Raw genomic sequence first — 18,663 nt, forward strand, 5'->3', positions numbered from 1 at the left:
GTGTGCAGAAGCTGTAACCGCCATGAATTTTCCACTTTATGCCAATTAGTTTTTTTTAACTATAAATAAAATCTGAAGTAACTATATAGTTCAAACACAGGAATATTTTGCAGTCAAAAAGTGATTTCTTGAAAATGGTTGGTTCTGTAGCATAAATGGTAACCAATTCCTCCCTCCCACACATTGAAACAAAAGTGTTCACTGCTGTTAAAAGTATAAACAGAAACATATACTGATATATAACTAACTATATCAGACAGAAATGTTATGTAATAGTGACCAGGATTACCAAGTTAATCTGATCCTGCTGTAGAGAAGCAGATGCTTGCAATGTAAACATGATGTTGGGCAAATGTCTTGTTTGATGCAACTAGTATTGAGGTCTGCATATTTGAGACATTACATAATGGTATTCGCTGGCTGAAAGAATTGCTTGTGATATTCCATACCAATCTGCTGCCACGTTCTTTAGTTTCTGCAATTACCATTTGATTCATCATAATAGGCAGTCTCTTGAAATCGAGGAAGACTTACTACCACTCAAAGTGAGTTCTCAGATGACTACAGTCCAATACTGGAATTACAGTCTAACAGGTGGGGCAGACAGTGGTTGAAGGAAAGGGTGGGTGGGGAGTCTGGTTTGCCGCAAGTTTCTTCCGCTGTATGTGCTTAATTTCTGCATGCTCTTGGCGACGTGACTCAAGGTGCTCAGCACCCTCCCAGATACTCTTCCTCCACTTTGGGAAGTCTTGGGCCAGGGATTCCCTGATACCGGTGGGGATGTTGCACTTTATCAAGGAGGCTTTGAGGGTGTCCTTGAAACATTTCCTCTGCCCACCTGGGTCTCGCTTGCCGTGTAGGAGTTCGGAGTAGAATGCTTGCTTAGGAAGTCTCGTGTTGGCCATGTGAACGATGTGGTCTGCCCAACGGAGCTGGTCGAGTGTGGTCAGTGCTTCGATGCTGGGGATGTTGACCTGAGTGCGAACACTGGCGTTGGTGCACCTATCCTCCCAATGGATTTGCAGGATCTTGCAGAGGCAGCACTGGCACTTTTCCAGCGCTTTGAGGTGTCTACTGTATATAGTCCACATCTCTGAGCAATGCTCCATCTCACCCTCAACAAGCACCCTACTGGAGTGGAACTAAACTATAGAACCAATGGGAACCTGTTCAACCTTCGTCGCCTCCAGGCTAGATCCAAGGTCATCCCATCCTCTGTCATCGAACTACAGTACGTGGGCGACGCTTGCGTCTGTGCACATTCAGACGCCGAACTCCAAACCATCGTCAACATCTTTACCCAGGCATACGAAAGCATAGGCCTTGCACTAAACATCCGTAAAACCAAGGTCCTCCACCAACCTGACCCTGCCACACAGCACTTCCCCCGGGTCATCAAAATCCATGGTGCGGCCTTGGACAACATGATCCATTTTCCATACCTTGAGAGCCTACTATCAGCAAGGGCAGACATCGATGATGAGGTCCAACACCGCCTCCAGTGTGCCAGCACAGCCTTCGGTCGCCTGAGGAGAGTGTTTGAAGACCAGGACCTCAAATCTGGCACCAAGTTTATGGTCTACAGGACAGTAGTGATACCATTTAATTATTAGTTCCACAGTAGGACATTGGGGCACAGCTTCAAACTAGTGAGGGGTAAATTTACAACCAATATTGGAAATTCTTCACACAACCTTGCAGCATCATTGGTGCCATCACTCTAGCTCTATGTCCAAATCTTCTTCGAGACCAGAACCATACTCTTTTTTTTTCCCACTCAATCCTCACCTCTGACGCTAAGTGGTGGAAACTAATGTATTTCTGCATTACCAAAATCAAGGCCATATGCACAATTGCCTTGCCCTCTACCCTTTCTCATTCTTCCCCCAGTCTCCATCAATTCCTCTATATTCTGCAGCTTCTCTCCCAGTTAAACTTATCTCCACCATGAAGCCTACCCCATGCTCTATTAACCCCTCCATGATTTTTTATTTTCCCCTACTTGGCCCCATGATTATTGACCTCTCCCTCTCCTCTGGTACTGCCCCACTTTTCTCAAAACCATCACCTACCTTCTTAAAAATTCCATTCTTAACTTCTGTTGTCTCATCCTCATTCCCCAATCCAATGTTTGCCTGGCCTAAACACCACAACATCCTGTGTGACAGTGGCTTGCTATCCAGCCTCAATTTAGTGTTTCCCAGTACTCTATCCTTGGTCCACTTCTATTCAGCATCTACATATTGCCAGTCAGTAACATTGGAAAGCTTAGCCTGTGCTTGCCAATGTATGCCAATAACACCATACCCTACCTTGTTTTAAAAGTTCTCCCAAATAGTTTATTAAGTTTAAAAGTTGGTTAAAAGCTTAAGAATTAAAAGTTGGTTGGGGTATAAGACGACACCACGCCTCGGTCCCTTCAGCTGGTTCAGCGCCGGCCTCGTAGTCTCTTCAGTGGATTGAGCTTTAGTCTCGGAGTCCCTTCAGCCGGTTCCACGTCCTCGGGTCCCTTTGGCAGGTTGTCCCGGAGTCCCTTCGGCCGGTTAGATGTCCCCCGAATCTGGTGCAGAGTCCTTTTGGCCCGGGCCGGTGCAGAGGTCATACTTCGAAATACTTTTAAATATCTATTATTAATCTACATCTTAGACTTTTAACAACTCTTAGAAACTTTTTAAAACCTAACAACCCTTAGAAACTCTTGAAATAAATTGAGAATCTTTATCAACTTTTAACTTTTAAAATTACTTTGGAAGTCAGCTTCCTAATGCCTGCTCCCAACCTAGCCTCGGGCCATCCACCATCAATGGCGCTGCCCGGCACCAAGCTTGCGGCCAACACTTCGCCGTAGGCAATTAGGCTCATAGAGCTGTGCCTGGTCTCTAGTTGTCTTGGATCCCCTTGCCACTGGACCATGACCTTGTTCAGCTAAGCCTGTGTGGTTGCCGATGTGCAGCTGCCACCCCACGTTAAAAGAACTCACGCACAGGCATCTTCCACTTCGTCAGTATGAAGTTCGGGACCTGGAACGTCAGGACTCTTATGGATAATCCCAACAGCAACAGGCTGGAATGCCGCACCGCCATAGTTGCCCAGGAACTCATACATTTTGACATTGACATCGCCGCCCTAAGCGAGACCTGGCGGGCAGGGGAAGGCCAGTTGAAGGAACATGGTGGAGGTTACACCTTTTGCAGAGGGAAACCAGAGGCAGAACGGCGCCTTCATGGAGTTGGCTTTGCCGTCAAGAATGAATTGGTCGACCGCCTCAAAGACTCTCCCTGTGGGGTTAACGAATGCCTCATGACTCTCCGTATCACCTTATCTCGGAACCAATGTGACACAGTTATCAGTGCGTATGCCCCTACACTCGATGCAATGGATGAGGCTAAAGAGGGATTTTATTTCAACCTCGAGACATCCTTGTCCCGCGTCCCCACAGGTGACAAATTGATCCTCCTGGGTGATTTTAATGCCAGGGTTGGGAAAGACACAGCCCTCTGGGGAGGCGTGATTGGCAGAGAGGGGGTAGGGAAAGCCAACTCCAGCGGTACCCTATTGACAAAATGTCTAGAACATGAACTCCTCATCACCAACACCCTGTTCCACCAGAGGGATAAATACAAGGCATCGTGGCAACACCCTCGCTCCAAACACTGGCATCTGCTTGACTATGTCATCGTCCGAGCCAGGGATCGCAAGGATGTGTGCATCACCTGCGCCATGACAGGAGCTGACGACTGCTGGACAGACCATCGCCTAATCCGATCCATCATCAACATTAACATTGCCCCAACGCAGAGGGGACAGCAGAAGCAGTTCCGCAAAAAAGTTAATGCTGGGGCACTTAGAGACCCAGCTAAGAGAGCCCTATACAGCCAGCGCCTCACAGCCAATCTGGCGTGCCTTGATGACCCTGAGATGCTAAATCCCCATAGCGCTTGGTCTGCCCTCCAGACCTCTATAACCAGTGCCTGTGAAGAGACACTTGGTCACTCAACCAGAAAACATCAGGATTGGTTTGATGAAAATGATCAGGAGATCGAAGAACTAATAGATCGCAAGCGCAAAGCATTTCTGAGCCTCAAGCAACAGCCCAACCCGGGAGCTGCAAAACAACATTACAGACGGCTCAAGGCTCAGGTCCAACAAAAAACTCGGGACCTAAAGAACAAGTGGTGGATGGAGAAAGCACAGGAGATACAACAACTGGTCGACAGCCACGATATGCGAGGATTCTTCGCTGCAGTCAAGGCCACCTACGGTCCAAACTCCCAAGGCCCCACCCCACTCCTGACCAAGAACAGGGAAACAATCATCAAGGACACCGAGACTGTCAGGGCCCAATGGAAGGAGCACTTTGAAGATCTCCTCAATCGAGACTCTGCCTTTGACTCGAGTGTTCTCGACTCCATCCCGCAGCATGTAACCCGCCATCAACTCAGTGAAACCCCAACATTGCACGAGGTAGGCAAAGCCATAAAACAGCTTAAGAACAACAAGGCTACGGGTGCGGATGGAATCCCTGCTGAGGTGCTGAAGTATGGCGGAGAGGCGCTGTTGGCGCGGATACATGACCTCATCTCTCACATCTGGAGGGAGGAGAGCATACTGGGAGATCTGAGAGAGGCAGTGATTGTGACCATATTTAAAAAGGGCGACAAGTCCGACTGTGGCAACGACAGGGGAATCTCACTGCTTTCAGCCACTGGGAAAGTTGTCGCTCGAGTTCTCCTCAACCGTCTTCTCCCTGTAGCCGAGGAGCTCCTCCTGGAATCACAATGCGGATTTCATCCCCTACGGGGCACAACAGACATGATCTTTGCAGGAAAAATGCAGGGAGCAGCGCCAGCCCTTATACATGACCTTTTTAGATCTACAAAGGCCTTTGACACTGTCAACTGTGAGGGTCTATGGAGCATTCTCATCCGTTTCAGATGCCCCCAAAAGTTTGTCAACATCCTTCACCTGCTACACGATGATATGCAGGCCGTGATCCTTCCCAACGGATCCATTACAGACCTAATGCACGTCCGGACCGGGGGTCAAACAGGGCTGCATTATCGCTCCAACCCTCTTCTCAATCTTCCTCGCCGCCATGCTCCACCTCACAATCAACAAGCTCCCCGCTGGAGTGGAACTAAACTACGGAACCAGTGGGAAGCTGTTTAACCTACGCCGCCTCCAGGCCAAGTCCAAGATCACCCCAACCTCTGTCGTTGAGCTGCAGTATACGGACGACGCCTGAGTCTGTGCACATTCAGAGGCTGAACTCCAGGATATAGTCAATGTATTCACTGAGGCGTATGAAAGCATGGACCTTACGCTAAACATTAGTAAGACAAAGGTCCTACACCAGCCTGTCCTCGCCGCACAGCACTGCCCTCCAATCATCAAGATCCACGGCTTGGCCCTGGACAACGTGGACCACTTCCCCTATCTCGGGAGCCTCCTATCAACAAGAGCAGGCATTGATGATGAGATCCAACACCGCCTCCAGTGCGCCAGTGCAGCCTTCGGCCGCCTGAGGAAAAGAGTGTTTGAAGACCAGGCCCTCAAAACTGTTACCAAGCTCATGGTCTACAGGGCCGTAGTAATACCTGCCCTAATGTATGGCTCAGAGACGTGGACCATGTACAGTAGACACCTCAAGTCGCTGGAAAAATACCACCAGCGATGTCTCTGCAAGATCCTGCAAATCCCCTGGGAGGACAGACGCACAAACATTAGCGTCCTCATCCAGGCCAACGTCCCCAGTATTGAAGCACTGACCACACTTGATCAGCTCCGCTGGGCAGGCCACACAGTTCACATGCCAGACACGAGACTTCCAAAGCAAGCGCTCTACTCGGAACTCGTCCACGGCAAACGAGCCAAAGGCAGGCAGAGGAAACATTAGAAGGACACCCTCAAAGCCTCCCTGATAAAGTGTGACATCCCACTGACACTGAGGAGTCCTTGACCATAGACCATCCTAAATGGAGGAAGTGCATTCGGGAGGGCACTGAGTTCCTCGAGTATCGTCACCGAGAGCATGCAGAAATCAAGCGCAGGCAGAGGAAGGAGCGTGCGGCAAACCAGACTCCCTGCCTACCCTTTCCCTCAACGACTATCTGTCCCACCTATGACAGAGACTGTGGTTCTCGGATTGGACTGTACAGCCACCTAAGAACTCATGCTAAGAGTGGAAGCAAGTCTTCCTCGATCCCGAGGGACTGCCTATGATGATGACGATGCATTGAAAATACATTTATAGCAGACAAGGAACAATTAATATGCATCAGGCTGGAACAAAAGTGTTGTCACACGGCTTTATGAAAGTGAAATCATGTTTGACAAATTAGTTAGTATTTTTTGAGGTTGTAACCAGCAGAATAGATAAGGGGGAACCAGTGGATGTGGTAAACATAGAAACATAGAAACATAGAAAATAGGTGCAGGAGTAGGCCATTCGGCCATTCGAGCCTGCACCACCATTCAATGAGTTCATGGCTGAACATGCAACTTCAGTATCCCATTCCTGCTTTCTCGTCATATCCCTTGATCCCCCAAGTAGTAAGGACGACATCTAACTCCTTTTTGAATATATTTAGTGAATTGGCCTCAACAACTTTCTGTGGTAGAGAATTCCACAGGTTCACCACTCTCTGGATGAAAAAGTTTCTCCTCATCTCGGTCCTAAATGGCTTACCCCTTATCCTTAGACTGTGACCCCTGGTTCTGGACTTCCCCAACATTGGGAACATTCTTCCTGCATCTAACCTGTCTAAACCCGTCAGAATTTTAAATGTTTCTATGAGATCCCCTCTCATTCTTATGAACTCCAGTGAATACAAGCCCAGTTGATCCAGTCTTTCTTGATATGTCAGTCCCGCCATCCCGGGAATCAGTCTGGTGAACCTTCGCAGCACTCCCTCAATAGCAAGAATGTCTTTCCTCAAGTTAGGAGACCAAAACTGTACACAATACTCCAGGTGTGGCCTCATCAAGGTTCTGGACAACTGTAGTAACACATCTCTGCCCCTGAACTCAAATCCTTTCGCTATGAAGTCCAACATGCCATTTGCTTTCTTAACCGCCTGCTTTACCTGCATGCCAACCTTCAATGACTGATGTACCATGACATCCAGGTCTCGTTGCACCTCCCCTTTTCCTAATCTGTCACCATTCAGATAATAGTCAGTCTCTCTGTTTTTACAACCAAAGTGGATAACCTCACATTTATCCACATTATACTTCATCTGCCATGCATTTGCCCACTCACCTAATCTATCCAAGTCACTTGCAGCCTCATAGCATCCTCCTCGCAGCTCACACTGCCACCCAACTTAATGTCATCCGCAAATTTGGAGATACTACATTTAATCCCCTCCTCTAAATCATTAATGTACAATGTAAACAGCTGGGGCACCAGCACAGAACCTTGCGGTACCCCACTAGTCACTGCCTGCCATTCCGAAAAGTACCCATTTACTCCTACTCTTTGCTTTCTGTCTGCCAACCAGTTCTCAATCCACGTCAGCACATTATCCCCAATCCCATGTGCTTTAACTTTGCACATTAATCTCTTGTGTGGGACCTTGTCGAAAGCCTTCTGAAAGTCCAAATACACCACATCAACTGGTTCTCCCTTGTCCACTCTACTGGAAACATCCTCAAAAAATTCCAGAAGATTTGTCAAGCATGATTTCCCTTTCACAAATCCATGCTAACTTGGATCTATCATGTCACCTCTTTCCAAATGCGCTGCTATGACATCCTTAATAATTGATTCCATCATTTTACCCACTACTGAGGTCAGGCCCACCGGTCTATAATTCCCTGTTTTCTCTCTCCCTCCTTTTTTAAAAAGTGGGGTTACATTGGCTACCCTAACTGATCCAGAGTCTATGGAATGTTGGAAAATGACTGTCAATGCATCCGCTATTTCCAAGGCGACCTCCTTGAGTACTCTGGGATGCAGTCCATCAGGTCCTGGGGATTTATTGGCCTTCTATGTTTCAATCCCATCAACTTCCCCAACACAATTTCCCGACTAATAAGGATTTCCCTCAGTTCCTCCTCCTTACTAGACCCTCTGACACCTTTTATATCCGGAAGGTTGTTTGTGTCCTCCTTAGTGAATACCGAACCAAAGTACTTGTTCAATTGGTCTGCCATTTCTTTGTTCCCCGTTATGACTTCCCCTGATTCTGACTGCAGGGGAGCTACGTTTGTCTTTACTAACCTTTTTCTCTTTATATATCTATAGAAGCTTTTGCAGTCCGTCTTAATGTTCCCTGCAAGCTTCCTCTCGTACTCTATTTTCCCTGCCCTAATCAAACCCTTTGTCCTCCTCTGCTGAGTTCTAAATTTCTCCCAGTCCCCGGGTTCGCTGCTATTTCTGGCCAATTTGTATGCCACTTCCTTGGCTTTAATACTATCCCTGATTTCCTTTGATAGCCACGGTTGAGCCACCTTCCATTTTTTATTTTATGCCAGACAGGGATGTATAATTGTTGTAGTTCATCCATGCGGTCTCTAAATGTCTGCCATTGCCCATCCACTGTCAACCCCTTAAGTATCGCTCACCAATCTATGCTAGCCAATTCACGCCTCATACCTTCAAAGTTACCCTTCTTTCATTTCTGGACCATGGTCTCTGAATTAACTGTTTCATTCTCCATCCTAATGTAGAATTCCACCATATTATGGTCACTCTTCCCCAAGGGGCCTCGCACAACGCGATTGCTAATTAATCCTCTCTCATTACACAACACCCAGTCTAAGATGGCCTCCCCCCTCGTTGGTTCCTCGACATATTGGTCTAGAAAACCATCCCTTATGCACTCCAGGAAATCCTCCTCCACCGTATTGCTTCCAGTTTGGTTAGCCCAATCTATATGCATATTAAAGTCACCCATGATAACTGCTGCACCTTTATTGCATGCACCCCTAATTTCCTGTTTGATGCCCTCCCCAACATCACTACTACTGTTTGGAGGTCTGTACACAACTCCCACTAACGTTTTTTGCCCTTTGGTGTTCTGCAGCTCTACCCATATAGATTCCACATTATCCAAGCTAATGATGATGTATTTGGATTTTCAGAAGGCATTCGATAAAATGCCACACAAGAGGTTATTACACAAAATTAGGACTCATGTGAATGGGGGTAATATATTAGCATGGACTGAAGATTGGTTAACGGACAGGAAACAGTAGGAATAAACGGGTCATTTTCGGGTTGGCAGACTGTAACTAGTGGAGTACCAGAAGGATCAGTGCTTGGGCCTCAGCTATTCATAATCTGTATCAATGATTTGGATGAGGGGACCATATGTAATATGTCCAAGTTTGCTGATGACACAAAGCTAGGTGATAATGTAAGTTGTGAGGCGGATGCAAAGAGGCTTCAACAGGATATGGACAGGCTAAGTAAATGGGCAAGAACATGGCAAATGAAATATAATGTGGAGAAAAGTTATCCATTTTGGTCGGAAGAATAGAAAAGTAGAGTATTATTTAAATGGTAAGAGATTGGGAAATGTTGGTGTTCAGAGAGACCTGGGTGTCCTTGTACACAAATCACTGAACGTTAACATGCAGGTACAGCAAGCAATTAAGAAAGCAAATGCTATGTTGTCTTTTATTACAAGAGGATTTGAGTAGAACAGTAAAGATTTCTTACTGCAATTATATAGGGCCCTGGTGAAATCACACCTGGAGTATTGTGTACAATTTTGGTCTCCTTACCCAAGGAAGGATATACTCGCTACAAAGGTGCACCAGACTGATTCCTGGGATGGGGAGATTGTCCTATGAGGAGAGATTGAGTAGACTAGGCCTATATTCTGTAGAGTTTAGAAGAATGAGAGGTGATCTCATTGAAATATACACAATTCTTACAGGGCTTGGCAGGGTAGATGCAGGGAGGATGGGGAGTCTAGAACCAGGGGTCACAGTATCAGAATAAGGGATTGGCCATTTATAACTGAGATGAGGAGAAATTTCTTCACTCAGAGGGTGGTGAATCTTTGGAATTCTCTACCCAGGAGGGCTGTGGAGACTCAGTCGTTGAGTACATTCAAGACAGAGAGCGATAGAATTTTGGATATTAAGGGAATCATGGGATATGGGGATAGTACAGGAAAGTGAAGTTGAGGTAGAAGATCAGCCATGATCTTATTGAATGGCAGAGCAGGCTCAAGGGGCCAACTGGCCTATTCCTGCTCCTATTTCTCATGTTGTCCTGTTAATGCAGGGCTTGATGCTGGACTATCAGTTCTAGTTATCACTGAAATCAAACAGAGGGACAAAGGATTACATACTTTGATTGTTTCTCAGGGACTCTTTGAGGCATCTTGCTGCCTGATGTCACAGTTTACCTAGATAATGGATTGAAAAGACGGAGTCTGGATTTAGAGTAATAAGATCTCTTTACAGGAGTTGCCAATGATGTTGAACAAAAGAAAATATCAAGTATAGTAACCCAAAAACAACCATGAGAAAGACCGAATCAGATCTTTCAATTAATGCCTCAAATCATTTCATGTATGACAAATTATTTTTGTTGGTTAAATTTGGCCAAGATATCAGAGCACCAGGCTCCTATTCAAATAGTGCCATGGGATCTTGTCTACTTGAACTACTGAAATAAGTACCAGTGTCTTCAGTTTAACAGACAATATAAGCACTCAGCACTGCACTAAGTACCAGCCAGATGTATATCCTCAAATCCCAGAATGGAGTTTCAACCTACAAGGACGGGAGATCGAGGCCCAGATAAAAGGGCGCGAGCATCAGGAGGAGCCAGCTGCAGCAGGGACAAAAAGTAAAAAGAATCGAAATCTAAGCGTTACATCACAGCCAAGCAGGTAATTGATTGGCTGGTGGATTGGTGAGTATTTTTCTTTTCTTTAAGAAACGTTTGGCATTGTTGTAAGTTAGGAACAGCAAGTAAATATATAAGTTATTGTGTCTCAAATAAAGCAATGTGACTGAGTACTGTAAACTTGAGTAAGTGTGACCTTAGTCTCTTTATTCTGACTCCAGAGTGTTGGCACAGCATGGGAGGCCTGCTTATATGAAGTGCTCCCGAGGGATGCTGGGATCCCTTGGGACCCTCTGGTGGCGGTAGAATGCTGGTTACAAGGTGTTGCATACATAACATCACTCACCCCCCCTCCCCCTCCACCCACAAAGTCAATAGTACACTAATTTACAGGGTGAGACGATCTGGGGCTTTCTGCTCCCTAGTCGATGGTCTCGGTACAAATGCAGGTGCAGGTGAGTTGGTTGGGCCTTGCTGGGCTGGTGGGGATGATGAGTTCAGCTTCGTGGTCAACCGTGATGTCGGTTGCCACTTGTGTGTGTATCGGAGGGTCGAAGTTGGTAGTGTCCTCTTCAGGTTGCTTGTTGCTGTCTGTGAATCGCAGTTTGGTTTGGTCCAAATGCTTTCTTCAAGTTAGTCCATTTGCAAGTTTGACCTCAAACACCTTACTCCCTTCTTTGGCTACGACAGTGCCAGCAAGCCATTTGGCACCATGCCCGTAGTTGAGTACAAATATATGGTCATTGACGTCAATATCGCGTGACAAATTTGCGCGATCATGGTACATGCATTGTTCATGCCACCTGCCTTCGACATGATCATGGAGATCAGGGTGGACTAGGGAGAGCCTTGTTTTCAGATCCCTTTTCATGAGCAGTTTGGCAGGGGGAACCCCGGTGAGTGAGTGGGGTCTTGTGTGGTAGCTGAGCAGGACTCAGGACAGGCGGGTCTGGTTTGGACTGCCCGTTCTGCCTGGCCGTTAGATGCAGGCTTGAACCCATTGCGGCTCATGAATTCCTTAAATTCAGCACTGGTGAAGCACGGCCCATTGTCGCTGACAAGGACATCAGGCAGGCTGTGCGTGGCAAACATGGCTCGTAGGCTTTCAATGGTGGCAGTGGACGTGCTTACAGACATTATTACACACTCAATCCATTTTGAATAAGCATGCACAACAACCAAAAACATTTTGCCTAGAAACGGGCCAGCGAAGTCAACGTGGATCCTAGACCACGGTTTGGAGGACCATGACCACAAACTTAGCGGTGCCTCCGTGGGTGCATTGCTCAGTTGAGAGCAAGTGTTGCATTGGCGCAGGCAAGACTCCAAATCTGAGTCGATGCCGGGCCACCACACATGGGATCTGGCTATAGCTTTCATCATTACCTGGGTGGGTACTGTGTAGGTCGCATTTGAATGTTTCCTTGCCTTTCTTCGGCAAAACCACGCGATTACCCAACAAAAGACAGTATTGTATGGACATTTCGTCTTTGCGCCGCTGGAACGGCTTGATCTCTTCATGCATCTCCGCTGGGATGCTGGACCAGCTCCCATGGAGGACACAGTTTTTTACAAGGGGCAGTAAAGGATCCTGGCTGGTCTAGGTCCTGATCTGGCAGGCTATAATGGGTGACTTTTCATTTTCAAATGCATCCATCACCAAGAGCAAGTCTGTAGGCCGTGCCATTTCCACCCCAGTGGTGGGCAATGGTAGCCGACTGAGAGCATCAGCGCAGTTCTCTGTGCCTGGCCTGTGGCGAATTACATAGCTATATGCAGACAGCGTGAGCGCCCATCTTTGGATGCGAGCAGAGGCATTGGAATTAATACCTTTGCTCTCTGAGAATAGCGATATGACCGGCTTATGGTCAGTTTCTAACTCGAACTTAAGCCCAAACAGATACTGGTGCATTTTTTTCACCCCGTAAACGCATGCCAGAGCTTCTTTTTCAATCATGCTGTAGGCCCTTTCGGCCTTGGACAAACTCCTGGGCGCATAAGCGATCAGTTGCAATGTTCCCGATTCGTTTGCTTGTTGTAATACACACCTGACCCCATATGAAGACGCATCACAAGCTAGCACTAAACATTGACATGGGTCATACAGAACAAGCAGTTTATTGGAACATAACAGATTTCGGGCTTTCTCAAAAGCAGTCTCTTGTGATTTCCCCCATACCCGGTCATCTCCCTTGCGTAGCAACACATGTAGAGGTTCTAGCAAGGTGCTTAACTAGGGTAGGAAATTACCAAAATAATTGAGGAGTCCCAGGAACGACCGCAGCTCCGTCACGTTCTGTGGTCTCGGCGCGTTCTTGATGGCCTCCGTCTTGGCGTCGGTGGGTCTGATGCCATCTGCCGCGATTCTTCTCTCTAAGAACTCGACCTCTGGTGCCAGGAAAACACACTTCAAGTGTTTCAACCTGAGTCCCGCACGATCTAGCCGACTTAGAACCTCTTCTAGGTTCTGCAAGTGTTCGATGGTGTCCCGACCTGTGATCGATATGTCGTCCTGGAAAACCACGGTGCGCGGAACCGACTTTAGCAGACTCTCCATGTTCCTTTGTAAAATAGCCGTGGCCGATCGAATCTCAAACGGGCATCTATTTGTAGATGAACAGACCTTTGTGCGTGTTGATGCAGGTGAGGCCTTTCAAAGATTCCGCCAGCTCCTGCGTCATGTAGGCCGAGGTCAGGTCCAACTTGGTGAAGGTCTTCCCTCCTGCCAGCGTCACAAATAGATCGTCTGCCTTGGGTAGCGAGTACTGGCCCTGCAGCGAAAAACGGTTAATTGTTACTTTATAGTCCCCACAAATTCTGACCGTGCCATCGCCCTTGAGAATCGGAACAATCGGACTGGCCCACTCGTTGAACTCAACTGGCGCGATGATGCCCTCTTGTTGCAGCCTGTCCAGCTTGATCTCCACTTTCTCTCGCGTCATGTATGGCACCGCACGTGCCTTGTGGTGGATGGGTCATGTACCAGGAACCTAGTGGATCTGCACTTTCACCCCAGACAAATTTCCGATGCCTGGCTCAAACAACGACGGGAACTTGCTCAAAACCTGGGCACATGAGGCATCGTCGACGGACGAAAGCGCTCGGATGTCGCCCCAGTTCCAGCGGATTTTTCCCAGCCAACTTCTGCCAAACAGTGTGGGGCCATCTCCTGGTACAATCCATAGTGGTAGTTCATGCACCGTTCCATCATAGGAGATTTTTACTGCTGCGCTGCCAATTACAGGGATCAGCTCTTTAGTGTAAGTCCTCAGCTTGGTATGAATGGGGCTCAGCTTGGCCTTTGTGCCTTCTTGCACCACAGCCTCTCGAAGGCCTTTTTGCTCATGATAGACTGTCTCGCACCCATGTCCAATTCCATGTATACTGGAATTCCATTCAGTTCAACTTTTAACATGATCGGTGGACATTTCGTGGTGAAGGTCTGTACCTCGTACACTTCTGCCGCCTCGGTTCGAGCCTCTAGTTCAGTTTGATCCACCATGGATCAGTTTTCCTCTGCAATGTGGTGGTTTGCAGGGCTTGCAGCTCTTCTGCACATTCGCTGGAGGTGTCCCATTGTTCCACAGCCTTTGCACGTATAGTGTTTGAAGCGGCATTGATGGGCTTAATGATCACCTCCGCAGCGCCAACAAGGTGTTAATTGCTTCACATTCACACTTGAAGGCGGACTCTGAGTCATCTGAGGTCGTGCAGCTGCAGGCGTGTACGTTCTGCCATATGCATTCCTGCCTGAAAACAACGTTACTTTGTGGACAGTACTTGCCAATGCATCTTTATGCTGCAAAATTTGTTTGGTGTTATCACTGGTGGACATAAATGCCTGAGCTATCGTTATGGCTTTGCTCAGGTTCGGTGTTTCAACAGTCAATAGTTTGTGAAGCATAACCTCATGGCCAATGCCAAGCACAAAAATGTCTCTTAGCATTTGCTTCAAGAATTCACCGAATTCGCAATGTCCTACAAGGTGCCTTAGTTCGGCGACGTAGCTCGCCACTTCCTGGCCTTCAGACCGTTGACATGTATAAAATCAATACCTTGTCATCAGAACGCTCTCCTTCGGATTTAGGTGTTCCCAGACCAATGTACACAGTTCTTCATACAATTTGGTTGTTGGTTTCATCGGAGCAAGAAGATTCTTCATGAGGCCATAGGTTGTTGCCCTGCAGACGGTGAGGAGGATCGGCCTTCGTTTGGCAGCGTTTTCATTCCCTTCCAGTTCATTGGCCACAAAGTATTGGTCGAGTCGTTCCACGAAGGCTTCCCAATAATCATCTTCTGAGAATGTCTCTAGGATACCAACAGTTGATGGTATTTTCACGTGATAGTTCGTTTTCTATTACTTGTCGCCAGTTATTGTGTCTCAAATAAAGCAATGTGACTGAGTACTATAAACTTGAGTAAGTGTGACCTTAGTCTCTTTATTCTGACTCCAGAGTGCTGGCACAGCATGGGAGGCCTGCTTATATGCAGTGCTCCCAAGGGATGCTGGGATCCTTTGGGACTCGAACAGATGCACCTTCTGGTTGCGGTAGAATGCTGGTTACAAGGTTTTGCATACATAACATAAGTGATCTTTATTATCTAAGGAGAACCAGTTTATTGAATCGGCTGTTTGCTGAGTAGCAGCTGGGTGCGTTTTGCTAAGGTTTAGAGTTTAGTTCTACTTGATAGCTGCGAGTGTAACTAGAGGGATGGCAGGGCAGCTCAGTCCCGTGGATTGCACATCCTGTGGTATGTGGGAAATCCTGGATACTTCGCGCAGCCAGGACGACCACGTGTGCAGGAGGTGTCTCTAACTGCACCAATTCGAGCTCCGTGTTTTGGAGTTTGAGCGGCGGCTGGAGTCACTGCGGTGCATCCACGAGACTGAGACCTACGTGGATAGCACGTTTCTAGAGGCAGTCACCCCACAGCTTAAGAGTGTGCAGGCAGATAGTGTTTGGGTGACCCCTGGACAGAAGAGGAGGATTAGGCAGGTAGTGCAGGAGTCCCCTGAGTCCATCTCGCTCTCCAACCAGTACTCCCCCACCATGGTGGCTCTGGAGACTGCAGCCAGAACCAAATCCACGGCACCATGGATGGCTCAGCTGCACAGGGGGGAGGAAGAAGAATGGAAGAGCTATAGTGGTAGGGGATTCGATAATCAGGGGAGCAGACAGGCCGCAGATGAGACTCTAGGATGATATGTTGCCTCCCTGGTGCTAGGGTCAAGGATGTCACTGAGTGGCTGCAGGGCATTCTGGGGGGAGAGCGTGAACAGCCAGAGGTCATGGTCTATATCGGGACCAATGACATAGGTAGGAAGAGGGATGAGGTCCTGCAGGCAGAGTTTAGGGAGCTAGGAGAGAGATTAAAAAACAGAACCTCATAGGTAGTAATCTCTGGATTACTCCCAGTGCTACGAGCTAATGAGTACAGTAATAGATGGATAGAGCAGATGAATACGTGGCTGGAGAGATGGTGCAAACTGGAGGGCTTTAGTTTCCTGAGGCATTGGGACCGCTTCTGGGGGACCGGTACAAACCGGACAGGTTACACCTCAACAGAGCCGGGACCAATATCCTCGCTGGGGGGGGGGGGGAAGTGTGGTGTCCCTGCACCTTACTACAAATTCACACGAGGCATGTATTGCAGACACAGTCACTCTGTGACCTTAACCTTTAATCCCAGGACCAAGGAGTACTGACCCTGGGTTGGACCTCCCCTTTTATACCTGGAAACCCAGGTAAGGAGTGTCTTCCACAAGTTCACCCCCTGTGGTCAGGGTGTGCATTTCTAGGGTATATGTACAGTGTACAGGAGTTGCATGAAGGTTACAGTTACATGAAGATTACCGTTGCATGATGGTTACATACATGACATCACCTCCCCCCTTACGTCTTTTTGTGTCAAAGGTTAAGTCTGTCAGGTGGTCGATGCCCTCTCGTGGAGCGCCGCAGTTGTGGCTCTGGTGGCTGAGCCTCGGCATGCGTCTCTGTCACCTGAGGTGATTCCGGCCTGTCCGGGCTGGCCGCAGGGACTGTGTATGCTGTGGATTGTCCTCGTTGCTCGTCCACTGGCAGTGGTGTGGGTGGCATCCCATGCTCTTCTTCAGGTTCCTCCGTGTCTATGCTGAACCTTTTCTTTACTTGGTCCAAGTGTCTGCGGCATATCTGCCCATTGTTTAGTCTGACCACTATGACCCTATACCCTTCTTTTCCAATTACAGTGCCCTCAAGCCACTTATGGCCCAAAGCATGGTTAAGAAAAAATACCGGGTCATCCATTTCAATACACCTCCCCCTTGAGTTTCGATCATGGAAATCGGTTTGGGACTGGCGCTTGCCCTCAACAATGTCTGCCAGGGCTGGGTGGATGAGGGACAGTCGCGTTTTAAGCATGTGTTTCATGAGGAGTTCCACTGGCGGGACTCCCGTGAGCGAGTGCGGGTGGGACCTGTAGGCCAGCAGGAGGCACGATAGGCAGTATTGAAGGGAGGGTCCTTGGATGCGTAGCATGCCCTGTTTTATGACTTGGACCGCACGTTCCGCCTGGCCATTGGAAGCCGGCTTGAACGGCGCTGTCCGGACGTGTTTGATACCATTGCCCGACATAAACTCCTGGAATTCATGGCTGGTGAAACACGGGCCATTGTCACTGACCAGGATGTCCGGTAAGCCGTGGGTCGAGAAAACCGTACGCAGACTCTCCACGCTGATGGATGTTGTGCACGAGTTTAATATGATGCACTCGATCCATTTCGAGTATGCATCGACAACGATCAGGAACATTTTCCCCATGAACGGGCCCGCATAGTCTACGTGAATACGTGACCATGGCCTGGTGGGCTAGGGCCATGGGCTGAGTGGGGCCTCCCTGGGGGCACTGCCCAGCTGGGCACACGTCGTGCACCTGCGAACCCAGTGTTCCAGGTCTGAGTCAATCCCCGGCCACCATACATGTGACCAGGCAATGGCCTTCATTAACACGATGCCAGGGTGCTCGCTGTGGAGTTCCCTTCCTTTCTGGGGCATGACTACCCGGCTGCCCCATAGCAGGCAGTCAGCTTGGATGGAGAGCTCATCCATCCGTCTCTGAAATGGTCTGACCTCCTCGGGGCACGTCCTGTGTGCGGGCGCCCAAACCCCAGTCAGGACACATTTCTTTATCATGGATAGGAGGGGGTCTCTGCTGGTCCAGAGCGCTCTGCTCAGACGCCCCCTCGGTGGTGGCCAGTGGGAGCCTGCTGAGCGCGTTAGCGCAATTTTCGCTGCCTGGCCGGTGCCGTATGGTGTAGTCATACGCAGCCAGCGTGAGAGCCCATCGCTGTATGCGAGCTGACGCATTGGCATTGACAGCCTTGCTGTTGGACAACAGGGATGTTAACGGCTTGTGGTCCGTCTCTAGCTCGAACCGTCTACCGAAAAGGTACTGGTGCATCTTTTTCACACCGTAAACACAAGCGAGTGCTTCCTTTTTGACCATGCCGTATCCACGCTCTGCCTGGGAGAGTGACCTGGAGGCATAAGCCACCGGTTGGAGTCGGCCGTCATCATTACCCTGCTGCAACACACACCCAACCCCGTAGGATGATGCATCACACGTTTACAGAGGTCATATGAAGTCAACAGTTTGTTCGAACACAGCAGGTTCCTCGCCTTATTGAAAGCCGGTTCTTGACAGTCCCCCCAAAGCCATTCACACACTTTACGCAGGAGCATGTGTAACGGCTCCAACAATGTGCTTAAGTTCGGTAGAAAGTTCCCAAAATAGTTCAAAAGTCCCAGGAATGATCGCAACTCCGACGTGTTGCCGAGCCTGGGCGCCCGGTGGATCGCCTCCGTTTTTGATTC

The sequence above is a fragment of the Pristiophorus japonicus genome, chromosome 18 (assembly GCF_044704955.1).
Source record: "Pristiophorus japonicus isolate sPriJap1 chromosome 18, sPriJap1.hap1, whole genome shotgun sequence".
Taxonomy (NCBI): Eukaryota; Metazoa; Chordata; class Chondrichthyes; family Pristiophoridae; genus Pristiophorus; species Pristiophorus japonicus.